Below are 16,768 nucleotides of genomic sequence, written 5' to 3'. Positions count from 1 at the left end.
CATGAAGGATGTGATATATTTTGGTAAAAAGAGGAAGCTTAGTCCCCGCTATGTAGGCTCATACCAGATTTTTAGATGGATTAACAAGTTGGCATATGAGCTGGATTTGCCCTCCGAGTGAGCATCGGTGCATCCTATATTTCATGTATTATTATTGAGGAAGTATGTCGGTGATCCTAATTCTATTATGCATTTGGAAAATATTGGGGGTGAAAGAGAGTTCATCCTATGAGGAGGTTCGTACTGAGATTCTAGACCTGTAAGTGAGAAAGTTTAGGAACATGGAAGTAGCTTCCATTAAGGTGTTGTAGAGGAAATAAGAGGTTGAAGGTGCTACATAGGAAGTTGAAGCTAATATGATGTTACAATATTCTTATCTCTTTCCTACCGTTACTAGTTGAGTTATTGAGTCCCTTCATGAACTCCTTTTAATCCATGTGTTTCAGCCATTTTCAATTTTTCATATACATGCAGGTTCATGAATATTTTATGTTTTAATGCATTTTTGATATGTTTTACATTCATGTTTCGCTGCTATGTCTCTTTTTGGATCCATTCCTACTAGTTTGATTTTCATTCGAGGATAAATGTTCTCAAGGGGGAGATATTGTAAAACCTTGGAAATTTGAAAGTCAAAAAATTGAGTGAAAAAGGGAAATCTCAGAAAAATGGCACCAGGTGAACCTCCATGAGGCCCTTCACATTTTGTTCAAAAACATTGTGAAAATCACCAGGAAAGAGTTTCTTAAGGGGAGCAGGTTCACAGACCCTTCTATGGACTGTGGAAGGGACCATGACCTATGAAGGTGTCATATGGAAGTGACCAGGCAAATGGGGAAATTGGATCGAAGACCACGAAGGGTTCTAAGACCTGTACACTTGTTCACAGACCATACGATGGCCCATGGAAACTTAACCCTCAAAGGTCTTGAATGAGTTAACTTTACGAAACCTCATACAACCCATAGGAGTGACTACGACCGGTAGACCCTACTGTATGAAGGAATACTTTAGTGGATTGTGTTGGGTACTTTCCACGAGGTCCTTCATGGCCTGTCATGCCCTATACAGACCGTGACCCCATTCCGTTAAACTTCCCTTTTGCCTAGAACTCAACCCCAGATTCTACAGAACACTCCATAGCCCATGAAGCTTTTCATGGACTGTAAAGTGTGGCCATTTAGTGCACTTCGCCCAATTTTATTAAGGAAACTTTGGTCTTTCTCTATTATTTTATTAATGTATTTTGATGTTTTTAGGGATCAATTACAACCCTATAACTAATTCCTAACACTCCTAAACCCTCATTCATCCAAATTACAAGATCAAACCTCTGAAGTTTCTCTCAATTTCTCTCCAAGGCAAGAACTAGGGTAAGACCTCCAAGCTTCCATTGAAAGGGATTAATTCAAGCTTTCTAAAGTCCAGGTATGTGGGAGTTCATCCATGGAGTCCCAAAAATTCCTCAATTCCCTTTCCATAATTCCGTTTAAATTCTAGTTTTGATCAAGTTCCTTATGTTTCAACTCAATTATGATTTATTTCAATTACAAAGGTTTATTCATGCATGCTTTCAATTTAATTGCATGTTTTTAATATAGTTTTTAATGATCCATGCATTATGATATCAATTTCAAGCATGAATTATGGATTTATGATCATGAAGTTTATGAATTCTCAAGTATGAGTTATGAAAGTTATGTATTATGATTCAAGTATGTTTTCAAGTATAAAATCATGAATTGTGAAAGGATTTCTCACACTGTGTAAGTTATGATGATTTGGATGCTTAGAAAGGCAAGTATCCAGAAGTTCAAGTTATGATCATGGTTTTCATGTAGATATTCTTATGTTATATTTTCATGATATTGGATTGATTGATTTATATTTCCTAATGACTATGTTTTATGTATTCCATTGGGATTAACTTAGAACCTAATAAAGTTTATGTTGGGGATACACAAGGAAACCCTAGTAGCAACTACTAGTTCCAAAACTACGTTCCACCGTATGTTTGCCTTTATGTCTTGGCAAGTAGTCTCTATCTTCTAGATGTGGAAGTTACATAAGATTCCATATTATAGCTCACATAGTCTTACGTGTCGCTTAAGTTTAATATCCAACCTATGTATATGATTTTTTCTATAAGCTCTTATGATGTTTTATGATGCAATGACCACATGATTATGGTTTACAATTGCTTTCAAGTTTTTGCTTATGTTTTAAAGATATTGGTCATGCATCACATGTTCATATTGCCTATGTCCGATTATTATTGTTCATGCCTGATTCTCACATACTTAGTGCATTTTATGTACTAACGCATACTTTTTATCTACATTGTCTGATAATATAGGGTTAGGCGATCACCACGCAGACTCTACTAACAACTAGAGCTTGAAATTTATGATTTCTATCATTTCTTATGACTTATTTATTACTATGGGTGAGCTAGGAGCTTATCTTATGACCCCATCTAGACTAGTAGAGGCATGTTAGATGTGTACAAAGTCTATGTTGTCTTTTTTTTATTGGAGTTTGAGTCTGATTTCTCATTTATAGAGACATCTATGTTGAGACTATTGTTCCACTTTTATGATATTTCTTTTTATGTCTTAATTACCTTATGTATGTTCATGAATGATATGCTAAGATGCTTGGTTGGAGTCCCTCAATATTTTAATCGCCGTGTCATGTCTAGAACATAGTTTGGGTTGTGACACTCTGTAAGTATTGACTTGAGCCAATGTTTTATCAAGATGACCTTCATTGGTTATTTCGTCAATTATTTTGAGTTTGAAATGTCAATGTTGGTAGGGTATCATAGTTCATTTGTTTTCATAAGGTTCTAAACAAATACCGAGCCTCCATCTAGGCATTTTCTCCACTCCAAAGTGAGACGATGCAACCTTTACTGGTGCATCAAGGTTTGTTATCTACATTAGCAAGCCCTTGCCTATGTTTGCGTAGCTTTGGGCTCTCATTGGTAGGTTGGTTTCCATTTGTGAAGGGTCAATTGATATGGACTTCGCGTTTGCTGACTAGAATCCATGTTCATGGAGGATTAGTTAACTTGACTTTTTGTCAAGACCCAAGCCTAGGACCTAGATGTGACACGATGAGTGAGACACCCATAGGTACCTCCCCAAATCATCTTAGCATTCATTTATCTTTTCATAGGTAATGACATTCAATAATAAGCAGAAGAAAAAGGGAATAATGGGACTAAGGGAAATAACATAGCACAAGAATCATAAACAACATCAAAAGAATCATCTATTTGTCCAACAATACCTCAATAAATTTAGACTTAGCGGGGGATAAGACATGTCCCTAGATCACCCTCATAATAAATGGAACAAGTATTCAAAGATAATCCAAACATCTATAAAAATCATAAGCTAGAAAGGAAAAATGAGTATTGTTCCAGAAACATGGGAATTCACCAAGGTAGTACCCTTCAACGATCAAACTAGACAAGGGGAGGTGAATGTGGAGCAATGTCGATCCCTACATTGTGATATCATGTAGGCAAAACAGTATGTGTTGGTACTTGGAATGTACTAAGTATGTGGGCATACATGGACTTTTAAGAAACATTATAACATTTTTGTAATATGAAACATAGTGCAATGTATGCATAATTATTCATGTGAATAACCTTTAAACATTCATTTTTATGAGAAGATAATTGTAACCGACATTTAAGACTATACGACCTATTACATGTAATCCAACATAACCCCCTATATTACGTTAGCACAACGAGACTACTTGCTGGATAGAACTCTATCAAATTTAATTATTTGTTTAACTTTAACTTTAAGGGATATTTGGGGATCCACTATTCTAAGCCTACAAGTGCTTCTATGTTGGTTCATAGTTATTGCAACATGAGACTTCACTTAAGGACCCCTTAGGTCGAGTACCCATCTACATGCTACATTTGGTGCTAGGTCAAATCCCACCAAATAGCATTTAAATATCATAATAATATAAGCTTTCATATAACTTTAGACATCAAATCCTTATTCAGTAGAATAGCTCATTTAAATCTTTCATTTGATTCAAATATGCAAGAATTGCCTTTTCACATAGAATCCATATTTTGGCTAAGAATCCCTTTCATCATCATTCAATCATTCTTTCATATTATAAGACTCCCTTTAATAATAAACATGACTTTTATAAACTTTCCTTTTGTAGTCAGAGCTTTCAATTCAACTTTAGTTCAATATAAGAAAACTAGGTGGGTTCATTTCATGCAACCATCAAATATATTTAAAAACAATGCTAGCATGCATGAGAGTAATGAAATACATCAATTAAGACATCTTAAAAAACCCGCCAGAACACCTTGAAATCCTTTCATGCCTTCATATAAGGACCTTAAATAAAATTATCAATTTCATGGAATTAAGAGTCAATATAGAATAAGACAGATAAATAAACTTTAGATAAAAAATAATCCATGCATTTGTAATCATAATAATGAAACCCATGAGATTTCACCTTTTGAAATTAAACTATTAAGTTGAGAAATAATTTGGGTTGTATGGATTGAAGAACCCATGGATAAGACCCACATACTTTGGAGAAATATATCCTTAGTGAAAGCTTGAAAGGGGAGACTTGAAGGTGTATGGAAACCCTAGCTTTTCTTGGTGAAGGAAAAGACCTTGAGAGCACTTGATAGGTTAGGGTTTGGATCTTAGAACTTTGAGTGAGAGTGAATGAGTATATAAAGGCTTTGGGTCTTTTAGATAGGTGAATTCTGACCTCAAAATGACCTCACTTTGTGTTAAAACAGAGGAAAAAACCAAAATATCCCTTCGAAAAATTTGGCCAAATTGGCTTCACGGGGACCCTTCAAGGTCAGTGGCGCTCACCATGGCTCGTGATGTTTTCCCATGATGAATAGCTTAGGGAACTATTTTTAGAAGTCTACAGGGTAGGTCTATGAAATTCCTCCACATAGACCTTCACGGTCCTTGAAGGGCATCATGTTCCATGAATCGTGGCCGTGGTGCAAGCCCTACAGGAGGCCTACAGAGTAACCACAACGAAAATACATCACAGTCTATAAAGGGCTCTGAAGTCCGTGGTGGTCTTCTATGGCCCTTGCCTTGGGGTGTTTCCTAGGTCCTTAGGGGAGAGGTCACCCCAGAGGGATTAACGACCTGTGGTGCTCACTACAGTCCGTGGTCCCTCGTCGTTGTCCCTTCCCTGCAGGTCTTAGTCTCTGAATCACCAGCACGGTTTCTCACCATGAGGCGTGGTATGTACCACAACCAGTGATGGCCTTCATTGGTCGACACCTAGTTCTAATTGTCTGCATTTATCTATGCTTTCATTCTTTGTTCCTCGTTTTAGGAATCTCCAAATTTTTGAGGTTTTAAAATATCTCCTCCTTGGGAATATTCATCCTCGAATGAGAATCATTAGCATAGAAAAAGACATGGCACGAGGAATAGCAACCTAACATGAATACAATGACAATTGAAATACAAAAAAGATGTCTTTAAAATTCAACTTCATGAACAGGCATACATATGAGAACTTAAAAAACTGAAACATAGGAGTCTTAAACATTTGAGCATGAATAACTTAGTACCTTAGGCTTGACTAAAATGATCGAGATGAGGGTAACGTTTCATCATATCCGCTTGTGCTTCCTATTTAGCACTTTCAACTTATTGATTCCTCCAAAGGACTTTGACGGATGCAACTTTATTTTTCCTCAATCTCTTAGCTTGCCATTTAAAAATTTCAATTGGAATGTCTTAATAGGTCAAGTTTTCCTTAACATTCACTACTTCCAGTGGGACAATAGAACTAGGATCACCCACACATTTTGTCAATATTGACACATGAAACAACGGATGAAAGATAGTCATTACCAAAGGCAACTCCAACTCATAAGCAACCTTGCCAACATGTTTCAAGATTCTATAAGGCCCTACATACCTAGGGCTTAATATACCTTTCTTACCAAACCAAAATACACCCTTCATGGGAGAAACCTTCAAATATACCCAATCGTCTACATTAAACTCAAGATCCCTTCTCCTAGTATCAAAATAAGACTTTTGATGACTTTGAGCTATCTTCAACCTTTCTTTAATGACTCTCACCTTCTCTAAAGCATCAAGCGCCAAATCAGGAACAAAGAAGGTCATCTCACCAACTTCGAACCAACTAACTGGAGATCTACATCATCTCTCATACAAGGCCTCAAACAGAGTCATCTTAATGCTTGAGTGGTAGCTATTATTATAGGAAAACTCGATGAGCGGAAGATATCATCCCAACTTTCCTTAAATTCCAAAACACAAGACCATAAAATATCCTCTAATGTTTGAATTTTCCATTTGACTTGCCCGTAGTTTTGAGGATGGTATGCAGTGCTTAGCTTCATCTTTGTACCAAGACCCCTTTGAAGTGATCTCCAAAAGTGAGAAGTGAATTGGGTACCACGATCCAAAATAACTGACAAAGGAACACCGTTAAACCTCAACAACTCTCCAATATATAATTTAGCATAGTCCTTGACACTATAAGATGTCTTGACCGGTAGGAAGTGAGACGAATTAATCATTCTATCAACAATCACCCAAATCGAGTCATGACATTTCTGAGTATGAGGCAAACCCCCTACAAAATACATACTCTCATCTTCCGACTTCCAAGGAGGAATTTTGATGTCTTGGGCTAGTCCACCCAACCTTTGATGTTCGGCCTTAACTTATTGGCAATTTGGATACTAGGCCATAAACCCTGCTATGTTCTTTTTCATGTCACTCCACTAATAGAGCTCCTTTAAGTATCGGTAAATTTTCATCGAACTAGGATGAATGGAGGATGAAGAATTATGAGCCTCCTTCAAAATCAAACTCATTAGGCCATCAACATTCAAAACACATAATCGGCCTTAGTAGTGAAGTACCCTATCTTCTCCTTCTAAAAATACATCTACTTTATTTTCTTTCACCAACTTCTTTAACTCTGCAAAAGTCAGGTCAAGGTTGTGTTTTGACTTAACATCTACTATCAAAGATGATTCAGAATCATTCTGAATGAACATATCACCATTGTCAGAACCACTCAACTTTATCCCTATTCTAGCAAATCGGTGAACATCATTTAGCAATTCTCTCTTTCCTTTATCAACATGATCCACACTCCCTATAGACACTCTACTAAGTGTGTCAGCAATCACATTGGCTTTACCCAGATGATATTGCATACTCATGTCATAGCCCTTGACGAGTTCAAGATACTTCATTTTCCTTGGGTTGAGGTCTTTTTAGGTGAACACATATTGAAGACTCTTATGGTCAATGAGCATATCCACATGTACCCCATAGAGGTAATATCGTCAATCTTTAGAGCAAATACAATGGCCGCTAATTGAATATCATGCGTAGTGTAGTTACGTTTTTGCACTTTTAGCTGCCTGGAAGCATATGCTATAACCTTGCCATTTTGCATTAACACAGCCCAAACCAATCTTTGAAGCATCACAACAAACCACAGACCCTTCTAATCATTTTGGTAAAGTCAAAATAGGAGCGGAGGTAAGTCGATCTTTCAAAGTTTGAAAACTCTTTTCACACTCATCTGTCCATATGAATTTTGCCTTCTTTTGGGTCAATTTTTTCATAGGAGATAAGATGGAAGAGAAACCTTCAACAAATCTTCTATAGTACCCAGCTAGACCTAAAAAGCTCCTAATGTCCAAAGGAGACAATGGTCTAGGATAATTCCTGACTGCCTCTATTTTCTTATGATCGACCTTGATCCCATCACCTGATACTATGTGAATAAGAAACGCCACCTCTTTCAAAAAAAATCGCATTTACTAAAATTTGCAAACAACTGCCTATCTCTTAAGGTTTGAAGCACAACCCTTAAATGATTCTTATGTTCTTCCTCACCGCGAGAGTAAATCAAGATGTCATTAATGAACACCACTACAAATGTATCAAGGAAGGATTTGAAAATCCCTATTCATTAAGTCCATGAACACCGCCAGTGAATTCATCAACCCAAATGACATCACTATAAACTCAAAGTGACCATACCTTATTCAAAACATCGTATTGGTCATGTCACACTCCCTTACCTTTAGTTAATGATAGCGAGATAGAATATCAATCTTGAAGAAGTGACTTGCTCCTGTAATTGATCAAATAAATCATCTATCCTATGGATTGGTTACTTGTTCTTTATGGTCACTTTGTTCAATTGCCGGTAGTATATGCACATTTGAAGTGACCTATCCTTCTTTCTCACAAACAACATGGGAGCACCCCATAATGAAATACTTGGCCATATGATCTCTTTTTCTAATAAGTCTTTCAATTATTTCTTCAACTCCTTTAATTCCACTAGAGATATTCAGTAGGGAGGAATAGATATATTGGGTATCGGGGAGAAGATCGATACCAAAATCAACATCCCTTTCGGGAGGGATATTAGGAAGGTCATCGGGAAAGACATAGGGAAACTCATTAACTATGCGGACCAACTCAAGTGAAGGACTTTCAGAGTAGACATGCCTAACCCTCACAATATGGTAGATGAAACCTTTAGCAATCAACTTTTGGGACTTAAGACAAGAAATGAACCAAACCCTTCACTACCGAATCATGACCCTTCCATTCAAGAATAGACTCATTTGAGAATTAAAACTTGACTCGACGAGTCCTACAATCTATGGAGGCATATGATGCATGCAACCAATCCATTCCAAGTATAACATCAAAATATACCATGTCAAGGTCTATGAGATCACAAGGAACAACTTTATGCAAGATAGATATGGGACAATCATTATAGACCTTTCTAGCAACAATCGACTCACCAACGGGGGCAGACATCAAATAAGGCTATACTAACATTTTGGGTCAAATCTATTAGCTAGGAATGTAGTAAAAAATGACAAATTTACACCAGATTTAATAAGGCATACATATCAAAAGAGAAGACCCTTAACATACCTGTAACAACATTGGGTTCTTCCTCAACCTCTTATCTGCCATGCAAAGCATAAAATCAGTTGGTGTGTTAGAACTTTTCTCCCCATTTCCAACATTCCAAAATATGATTTTTGGAGCAAATCTTGACTATTCTCGATCATTTTTGTTCTAGTGCGTTTGGGTTTCTTTTGAGAATATTCCGAGGCCTTTCTCTGTCCTAAAAACCTTGTAAGTTTTGCATAAATTTCATTATTTCTTGCATTTTAACACTATTATAGGGCTTGAAATTGGTTGGGTTGTTTGACCTCTTTCTAGGCACGGAATGTTCCTATTTTTGGGTACAAGTTCCTTGAGTTATTTGAGACATTGTAATGGAGTTGGTTTTTCCATTTTGTGTGTGGGTCCCAATATCAAATTTTAACCCAATTTTTAGTTCCATTGTAATTATAGAAATATGGGTGTCGCTGGCCTTGATTTGATATGTTCTTCAATAATTTGATGGAGTATCATCATTTGGGGGTAGCCCAAAAAGGAAAGACTCAAATTTAGCAGTTCAGGTGTGGTTTCGACTTTGAAATAGACTATGTCCTACTGTTTTTAGACTTGGCTTTGCTAGAATTGGTGTATTGTTTTAGTGGTAATGCATGATTAGGTTGGTGATTTAGGTATTGAAAGTCATAGAGGAATTGGGAGTCTATGATCATCGTTAGTGGATGGTTTGGGGTTTTAGCCATGGAATCCTTAGCCTAGGTGATATCTTGGCTTGCTTATATCGATTAAAATCCATAGAGCTTGCTCCTAGTTGAATTGAACATAGACTGTCGTTTGTTTGACTAGTTTGATTTTGGTTGCCGGTTGGTGTGATCTCGGTGCATGCCTATATCTTATTTGTTTTTAATATTGAAGTGTTGGGCCCAAGGCCGTGTTTTTGGTACACCGGAGTCTTAGGTTAGTTATTTGGCACCTCTAATGGGATTATTACTCAACTCGAGGGGTATATGATTTTTGACTTACTACTTTTATTGATTTCCCTCGGCATGTTAAAGATCCTTTTTAAAGAATAAAAATGGTGATTTTGAGATTTTTGGTTTATAAATAAGTGGGATGATTTAAAGGAAATAACAATGATATTTTAATTATGGTAATCCTATTGGGAAACTCGAGGAGTGAATTCTGGGTGGCCCGTTGACATATATATCTTGGGTTATTATTATTACTTCTATTATTGAGGAGCTCGAGGTGTGAATTTTGGGTGTCCAATGATACATATTCTGGTTACTATTATTATACCATTATAGGGAAGGTCGAGGCATGAATTTCGAGATCTTCATGATATTTTTTAGGGTATTGAGCCTTATCTACGAGTTTACATTGAGTATTCTTTCAGTATGTTTATCTAATAAGATTATTAATGTATTTACCTGATTGGCCAGACTTGCTTGACTGTCATATAAATATTCTCGTGTCTTTTCCCCACAGTTGTAGTTTATATTCTTTTTTTATTGTTATTAGTATCAACGTGCTGCTTAATATATATTTTATTCTTTCTAAGCTCGGTCGGCCTATAATACCTACTGAGTATCCCATATTTTGGTACTCATACAGCACTTCTGGATCCCTGATGTAGCTTCCAGTTCGAGCCACCCTCAGTGTGCGCCTGATCATTAGTAATGGTGCTAGTTTTGGATTGTGATAAGCTCCCGACGTTCAGAGACTTGCTACATTCCTTTTTTTGCTTTGACTTGTATTTTGGTATTTTGGAAAGTCAGATTTGTATTGTATATTTATATATTTTGTCAGCTTTTGTACTTAGTAGCTCCTGTATAGGCGACACCAGGTCTGGGATTTGGTCTTGTGTCAGTTCATTATTTCTTTTGGTAACTATTGGGCCTTTTGTATATTTTATATCATATTTACATATCTATACCTTGGCCTGAACTTTCTTGGGTTATACTCTCTTGCTTTGGCCTTCTTTGTTATTAATTATTTAATTAAATTGAGATTTAACTTTCACTTGAATTAGGTTTAGCTTGTCTACTCGGGGATTATAGTAGATGCTATCATGGCCCAAATTCAGGTCATGATAGTGTTGTATCAGAGCATAGGTTCACCGGTCTCATCCTTATGGGAGCAAATGTCTAGTAGAGTTATCGGTACGATGATGTCCATATCCAATCTTCGGGAGGCTATAGGACATTCTTAGGAATTAAGTCACTATTTTTGTTCTGATTGTGCATTGACGATGATGAACACCTCTAAGTTCTAATTGTTTCACTCTTTCTCAGATGGCAAGGATGAGATCTTCTTAGGAAGGACAAGGACCCCCTGCGGCTACAGATAGAGCCCCAATTTAGGGTAGAGGTTGAGACCGACATAAAGGCTGAGCTAGATCTCAGGACACAGAACCAGTGCTGAAGCTAGACATAAAGGTTGAGCAGTATGAGCCTCAACTAGAAAAGGAGCATCCAGCCCAACCCAACCTCCACCCGAATTCGTGACCACCCTAGTGCTACAAGATACTCTGGCTTGGATCCTCAGCTTCATGGATGGTATGTATTGAGTAGGGAAATTACCTAGCACTTCAACCGAACCTCACATTCGAGAGGAGGCTCAGACTTCAAGGTAGGTTGTATGATTTGTCCCTAGCTCTATAGCCTACTACTAAAGATCCCCTCCCGGTGATCCATCCTATTCATAGGTTGTTCAGTACATGGTGGCTAGGCCAGTTATGACTGCAAATGAGCAAAAGATGTTGGGTAGGTTTATTAGATTGAGCTCTCCTAGATTATTCAATTTCACGGGCGAGGATCCCCATGAGTTTTTGATCCATTTACAGGAGAGGTTGCATAACCTTGGGTTGGTAGAGTCTCATAGGGTTGATTAAATAGAATTTTAGCTGGATGGACCAGCGAAGAAGTGGTGGACATCTTCTCTCAATTGCAGACCCATATGATTATGTCCAATGTCATGGACTCAATTCTCAGAGGCTTTTTTGAAGAAGTATGTACCTGCAATTTGAGGTAGCAGTTGAGAGATGAGCTCACATCACTGGTACAAGAATTGATAATGGTCATAGAGTATGAGTCTCAATTCCATAAGCTCTCCAAGTAAGCCACCATGAATATGTCGATAGAGGAGGAGCAAATATGTTGGTTTTTTATCAAAGGTTTATTAATTTCTCTTAGGTTGTCTATAGAGAATATTATTGCATCGGGAATGTTCATTCCTATAGATAATAGATCATGATAGTACTATTGAGGCTATTCGGTGTGAGGCCTATGGAGGCAATGACAAGAGACCTCATTGCTATGGCAGTTTCAGTGGGCACCAGTGAAATGGTAGGGTTCTTTTAGCAGAGGCCATCCTCAATAGTATCCACCCAGTAGACTTGTATAGGAAGCCTTGCAGCTTATTGATGGTGGATCAGCAGGTGTTGATGATCAGAGCAGTTAGACTTTAGGTTAGTCTTCTCAGGGTCAGATTTCTAGGTCTTCAGGTTATGGTGCCTATTCAAGTTTAGTCGGTATATTTATTCAGAGGGTTGTGTTATGATTTTTGTATGGTAGGACACTTTGCAAGGTAGTGTCCTACTATTATACATCGCAGATACCAGATATGCTAGAGTCAATAGGTTCAGGCCCTTAGGTCCTAATTTAGTTGCCTAGAGAGATGTGCAAGGTGGTAGAGGTGAGTCTCAGGGTACTAAGAGTGGTCCCAAGGTAGGCCGGATAGGTGGTAAAGGTAGACGCAACCATATATATGCTTTTCCAGGTAGGACGGAGGCAGAGACATCAGATGCTATCATCAAAGGTACGATCTCTATCTCTCAGCAGCCTGCGTATGATTTATTTGATCCAGGGTCTACTTACTCATATGTGTCTGATCTTTATGCTACTCAATGGGATATTTTATATGAAACATTGCATGAGCCTATATGTGTAGCTACCCCTATAGGTGATTCTTTAGTAGTGGATCGAGTGTATCGATCCTTCATGGTGACCATTGAGGTATTAATACTAGAGCAGACCTGATTATGCTAGATATGGTAGACTTTAATTTTATTCTAGGCATGGACTGGTTGTCTAATCCTCATGCGATTTTGGATTGCTTCTCCTAGACCGTTACTTTGTGTATGCAGGTATTCCTATGGTCATATGGGTAGGTGCAGTTAATCATGTGCAGTGTGGTATGATTTCCTTTCTCAAGGCTCATCGGTTAGTGGGGAAAGTGTGTCTAGCCTATCTTGCTTATATCTGTGATACTAGTACTAACACTCCTCTTATTAATTCTGTTACAGTGGTCCGAGAGTTCCGTGATGTGTTTCCCATTGATTTTTCTGGACTACCTCCTGAGCGTGATATTGATTTTGGCATTGATATTGAGCCTGTTACATAGCCAGTCTCTATTCCACCATATCAGATGGCTCGAATTGAGTTGAGGGAGCTTAAGGTGCATCTCCAAGTCCTCTTTAGTAAGGGGTTTACTAGGCCCAGTGTATCTTCTTAGAGCGGTCCAATTCTGTTCGTGAAGAAGAAGGATGGTATCATGCATATGTGTATTGGCTAAATGCAGTTGAATAAGGTGACCATCAAGAATAGGTGCTCGATGTTGTGAATTGTTGAACTATTTGACTAGTTCTAGGGTGTAGCGGTGTTCTCTAAGATAGACTTGAATCCAGGGTATCACCAGTTGATAATTATGGAGTATGATATTCGTAAGACTGCTTTCAAGACTTGATACAGGCACTATGAGTTCTTAGTCATGTCTTTCGGGTTAACTAATGCTCCCACAGCATTCATGGATTTGATGAACCGTGTGTTCAGTCCCTACTTGGACTCTTTAATCATAGTATTCATTGAGGACATTCTAGTCTATTCTGAAAGCAAAGAGCAACATAAGCAGCACCTAAGGATAGTACTTCAGACCTTGCGGGATCAACAGTAGTATGCCAAATTCACTAAGTGTGAATTTTGGCTTGAGTTTGTAGCATTTCTAGGGAACATATGGTCCAAAGATGGGATTATGGTAGATCCGGCGAAGATAGTGGTAGTTTGTGATTAGGCTAGGCCCACTTCTCCTACCGAGGTTCATAGTTTCATCGATTTGGCAAGATATTATAGAGGGTTTGTGGTGGGGCTCTCTTCTATTATAGCACCTTTGACCAAATATACTCAGAAGAATGTTCCCTACCTTTGTATGATGAGTGTGAGGCGAGCTTCCTGAAGATCAAAGCCTTGTTGACTTCATCTCTGATTCTTACTCTTCATGTTAAGGTTTAGGGATTTATAGTGTATTTTGATGCTTCAGTTGTTGGCTTGGGTTGCGTTCTGATGTAGTAGGGTAGAGTTATTGCATATGCTTTCAAGCAATTGAAGGAGAATGAGCAAAACTACCCCACACATGATTTAGAGTAGGCAGTTGTAGTCTTTGCATTGAAGATTTGGAGACAATACTTGTATGGATCCCATTGTGAGATCTACACTAGCCACTGTAGTGTTCAATACATATTCATCCAAAAGGACCTTAATTTGAGGAAGCATAAAAGGTTGGAGTTGTTGAAGGACTATGATGTCACCATTCTCTATCACCCCGGCAAGGCAAATGTGGTGGTAGATGCTTTAAGTTAGAAGGTTGTGAGTAGGGGGAGTTTGGCCTCTAGCTTTAGACATTCAGTCCTTAGCTAATTAGATGGTTCGCCTTGATATTTCTGAGCTGGGCAGGGTACTTGCTTGTGTGTAGGCTAGGTCTTCCTTGATGGAGCAGATTCGGGCACACTAGTTTGAGGACCCACAACTGAGAGTGATTCGTGATAAGGTACTCGGTAGGGAGGCTAAAAAGGACCCCATAGATATGGAGGGCATTTTGAGGATTGAGGGTCATATTTGTATTTTTAGAGTTGGAGATCTAGTCAAGCTCATCCTTGAGGAGGCCCATTATTCTAGATAGTCAATTCATCCTGGTGCAGTAAAGATGTATCGCGACCTACGGCAGCATTACAAGTGGTATGGGATGAAGCGAGATATTGTAGTTTATTTGGCTAGATGCTTGATCTATTAGCAGGTTTGGTTCGAGCATCAGAGGCCGGTAGTTTGACCTAACGACTACCCATTCCAGAGTAGAAGTAGGAGCGGATAGCTATGGACTTTGTAGTGGGTTTACCATGCACCTCCCGAGGTTTTGATTCTATTTGGGTCATCATAGATTGATTGACCAAGTCTTCTCACTTCCTACTAGTCCAGACTACCTACACTTCATAAGAGTTGGCTTAGATTTACATTCAAGAGGTCGTCTGATTGCATGGGGTTCCAGTATCGATCATTTCAGACTATGGTACTCAGTTCACTTCACATTTCTAGGGTTCTATACAGAAGGAATTAGGTACCCGAGTTGAGCTCAGTAGAGCTTTCCACCCGCAGACCAATAGCCAGTCAGAGAGGAATATTTAAGTCCTGAAAGACATAGTACGGGCCTGTATTATTGATTTTGGAGGTCAATAGGATCAGTTCTTGGGTTTTGAAGATTTTGCATATAATAATAGCTATCATTCGAGAATTGAGATGGTACCTTTAGAGGCACTATATGGTAGAAGATATTGTTCCCCAGTGGGCTGGTATGATACTTTTGAGGTTAGGCCTTGAGGCACCAATTTGCTGTGTGAATCCATGGACATAATTTGTATGATTTAGGATAGACTCCGTACTTCCTAGAGTATGTAGAAGAGTTATATTGATCGAAGGTTGAGGCTTTTGTAGTTCATGGTTGGAGACAAAGTATTCCTGCTAGTGTCGCCCATGAAGGGCATGATGAGATTCGGGAGGAGGGGTAAGCTTAGTCCCAGGTTAATTGGCCCTTTTGAGATCTTCAGATGGGTAGGGGATGTAGCTTATGAGTTGTCTTTGCCCCCAAAACTTTTGGGTGTTCAACCAATATTCCATGTTTCTATGCTACGGCGGTACATACTGAATAGGTATCACGTACTTTAGTAGGATTCAGTTCAGTTTATGAGTCTTTGACCTTTGAGGAGAAGCCTGTAGCTATTTTGGACAGGCAGATTAGGAAGTTAAGATCTAAGGATATCCCATCAGTGAAAGTCCAGTAGCGTTATCATCTGATCGATGAGGCTACCTTGGAGACCGAGAAAGACATGCAGACCCGATATCCTCACTTTTTTGAGGCATCATGTACTTTTCTTCCTTGACTTTCGAGGACGAAAGTCCTTTTAGTAGTGGATGTTGTAATGACTTCTAAGGTCATTTTTGTGCTTTTGCGTGTTTTTACCATTTTACCTCTTCCCATAACTTCTTTATAGCTTATATGTGATGTCGGAATGGGTGGCTCACCTCCGAAGGTGTCTACTTGAGTTTTGAGGTGGTTTGGCCATTTTGGAGGTTGAAGGTTTGAAAGAGTTCACTTTAGTCAACATTCAAAGATTTGGGCATTGTATGAAAATTTTGACGGTCCCATCAGCTCCGAAAGGTCCATTTTGGTCTAGAAGGAAGGTTGGTTTGGGTTTTGGAATCTTCGTTTTGAATTTATGCAATTAGGCTTTTTAAAATTAAAGTTTTGGCCAAGTTTGACTTCGGTCAACTTTTTGAGTTAATATACTCGGATGAAAATTTCTCCAGCCGGTTAGCTCCAAAATGCCAAGTTTGGTCTAGAACAACCTTTGGTTGGGTTCCTAAGGTGATCGGAATGAATTTTTGGCCATTTTTGCATTTTAAGTATTTTTCTTTAAAATCCTTTGACTTAGGTCAACATTTTGTAAAAACGACCTCCGTTGGAAAATC

This window comes from Solanum dulcamara, chromosome 5 (genome assembly GCF_947179165.1).
Source record: "Solanum dulcamara chromosome 5, daSolDulc1.2, whole genome shotgun sequence".
NCBI lineage: Eukaryota > Viridiplantae > Streptophyta > Magnoliopsida > Solanales > Solanaceae > Solanum > Solanum dulcamara.
The sequence above is the reverse complement of the archived record's forward strand: the minus strand, read 5'-3'. Positions refer to the sequence as shown.